This window comes from Sprattus sprattus (assembly GCF_963457725.1).
Source record: "Sprattus sprattus genome assembly, chromosome: 3".
Classification (NCBI taxonomy): Eukaryota; Metazoa; Chordata; class Actinopteri; order Clupeiformes; family Clupeidae; genus Sprattus; species Sprattus sprattus.
Genome location: NC_137922.1, coordinates 1,559,434 through 1,562,554, shown reverse-complemented (window position 1 = coordinate 1,562,554; position 3,121 = coordinate 1,559,434). Strand labels below are relative to the sequence as shown.

The 3,121-nt window shown below is 49.3% G+C and overlaps 1 protein-coding gene across 1 annotated transcript in view; it reads left to right on the top strand.

The window, feature by feature from the left end:
- Window positions 1-3,121, top strand: part of tspan7 (tetraspanin 7) — a gene marked incomplete at its 5' end in the record, with an annotated part of 36,675 nt that overhangs the window by 20,834 nt on the left and 12,720 nt on the right.

The window sequence follows — 3,121 nt, the reverse complement described above, 5'->3', positions numbered from 1 at the left end:
CCCGTCTGCTATCTGCCATTCTGAGAGGTGGGGGGGGGGGGTGAGAATGTGTCAGAGGCGCCGGGGCTCTCTCTCTCTCTCTCCTCTCTCTCTCTCTCACTCTCTCTCTCACTCTCTCACTCTCTCTCACCACTCTCTCTCTCTCTCTCTTTCTCTCTCTCCCTCTCTCTCTCTCTCCTCTCTCTCTCTCTCTCTTTCTCTCTCTCTCTCTCACTCTCTCTCTCTCTCTCTCTCTTCTTTCTCTCTCTCTCTCTCATCTCTCTCTCTTCTCTCTCTCTCTCTCTCTCTCTCCTCACCCACTGCGGGTGTATTAACGGCCGTGTCACTGTACGCCGGGGCTCTCTCTCTCTCTCTCTCTCATCTCTCTCTCTCTCTCTGTCTCTCTCTCTCTCTCTCTCTCTCTCTCTCGCTCTTTCTCTCTGTCTCTCTCTCGCTCTCTCTCTCTCTCTCTCTCTCCTCACCCACTGCGGGGTTATTAACGGCCGTGTCACTGTACGCCCGTGGCTCTCGTTCGCTTCGCGGAGCCCCCAGACGACCCGAGCAGAACACAACACGAGAAACAATAATCTTGCTCCCCGGCGCAGCGCTCCCTCCCTCGTTGTTTTAAACGCCGGTGGAAAATGAGCTGTGCGCTAATGTTTGATTAGCTCCGCGTGTGTTTAATGCTGTGCCTTTTGCCGTGTCATAAAACAGGTTCGACGCTGCCCTCCGAGCACTTTCAGGAGCAGCGTTTCAGTTTGACTGAAAAGGGAAGAATTGCTTAACCATGGAAAAACTGTATAACAGTTGGAGCCATACTCCAAATCCACAGTCTTTGGGAGACAAAAACACCGCTATGTATCCACATTGCATAGTTAAAGGAAATATGAGAACTGACATTAAAGGACAACCTTGAAGCTATCGTTGTTATTTGTTAAGCTCAATGTTTACGGTCATAGTCGTGACGATGTTATTCATATAGGCTGCAAGCTCCCCACCATGCATTGCAGCTCTCCCTAACTAGCATTGTGCTGTTGCATAACGACATTGGCTTTGTGTTGTCTGCCTCGCAGTGATTTTCACAGAATGAGAGAGGAATAATCCTCGCAGCGTTTCACATGAATAGTGGCCCCCTCCTGCCACACCACCGGCGTCCTCGGCGACCTTGGCGGAGGTTTTTTTTCTCGCTATCGTCTGCAAAGTGAGGCTTGAATTGAATTGAACTGACATGAGACTCCCACACCGCTACCTGTCAAGAGTGCTGCTGCAGTGGCGATTCTAGAAAATTTTACATGGGGTGGCAGAAGGGTGGCACCCCTTGCCACCCCGTTGGCTTCGCCACTGTGCTGCTGGGTGCCTGGGCTTCCATGGCCGGTCATTTGGAGACATCTGGCAAGGTCATCCACAATCCATGGAGGAGTTAGCTTCTCCCGCACGTGGTTCATCTAGGCCAGCTACTGAACGTATTTGAACTGAGCCGCTGAAGCTCCAGCATGCATACGCTTAGCCTAGTTTTTACATCATGCCTGGGCATGTAAGTTTCTACAAGGTGTTCATCTGGGCACGACTCACCCGAGATGCTTCCTACTACAACTATTGCTTGCTGCGCCTTGCTCTGGAAACACCATTTCCCTGCCAGTTTCCCTGCTCAGCAGTAGAGGTACCTGATTAATGCGCACCTACATTTGGTAGCACTGTCAGAAATTGTGCCTGCCTGTTATGGTGTCTCTGTCTTCCTCTCGCTCTTTCTCCCTCGATGTGCCTTCCCTAATCTCACTCTTCCTGTAGCTGGGTGTCTGTATCTCTCTCTCCTCCCCGCTCATGGTGGCCAGACAGGGATTCAGCCTGACGGTGGCTTACTCCAGCCCAATGACATCCTGCTCAGTCACCTCGCAACAGCACCTGCATGCTAGGGTGGTGGAGTGTAATGCAGGCCACAGCGCCCTCTGCTGTTAGCTGTTAGGAGGTCTTCACAGTGGAGCAGGATGGTGTTATCTGTCCCTACCGTAGTGCCAGTCACTGTCAGCTTGCTGTAAGAATGTTCTCTAGACCTCTGCTAGCTATAGGGTTATTTGGAATGACAGGGCTCCTCATAGCTTCAAATTCCAATACAGCCAATAGCCAATAAAAAGGCTACTCTTGTGAATATTGGAGAAACTTTCAAGGGTAACTAATAACACCCCATTTTGTCTTGCCTTGTTTGTGCCCCCCTGGCCGTGTGTCAAGGGCTGAGATCCTCGCAGTATGCCCTCAAGCGAATAGAAGGTTTGTATGGTTATGCAACTCCAGTTTATCCAGTGAGACGGTGCTGTTGACAGTGTGGAACCCTGCTGTGAGAGGCTCACTGTCAATCAAGGACTGGACTCCATTCCCTGGAGCTTATGGAGGGAGTCTCTTACTGCAGACACACACACATAGGCAGAGAGGGCAGAGAGGCCCAGAAGGCGTCTCTTACTGCAGACACAGACACATAGGCAGAGAGGCCCAGAAGGAGTCTCTTACTGCAGACACAGACACATAGCAGAGAGGCCCAGAAGGAGTATCTTACTGCAGACACAGACACATAGGCAGAGAGGCCAGAAGGAGTCTCTTACTGCAGACACAGACACATAGGCAGAGAGGCCCAGAAGGAGTCTCTTACTGCAGACACAGACACATAGGCAGAGAGGCCCAGAAGGAGTCTCCTTACTGCAGACATAGGCAGAGAGGCCCAGAAGAAACCACTAGTGATCGGGATACATTTTCACTTAATGACTGTTTTATTGATCTTAATTCAGAGTGTGTGCTGGATATAAGCAAATAATCATATTCCCATTCTGTGTCAGTCGAGGAGAATCATGGCAATATTTGTTTTCTGTGATTCATGCTTGCGAGCTTGGATTGCTGTTTTGCTGTGCTTCTGTTCGTTTTGCTCCTCATAAGATCATTTCGAGCAACTTTTACCTTTAAGGAATTGTTAACAGCTGAAACAATGTGACTCTATTTTTATTATATTGAATGTGTTTATGATATTTACATGCACAATGAATCTCTGTCCTCATATATCATGTGGTAATATAAATCATTGGTCTGTCCTTCATCATATCAAATCATGTCCACTAGGTGGTAGCAGAATGCTGTCTGTGAACCTATCCATGAGCCA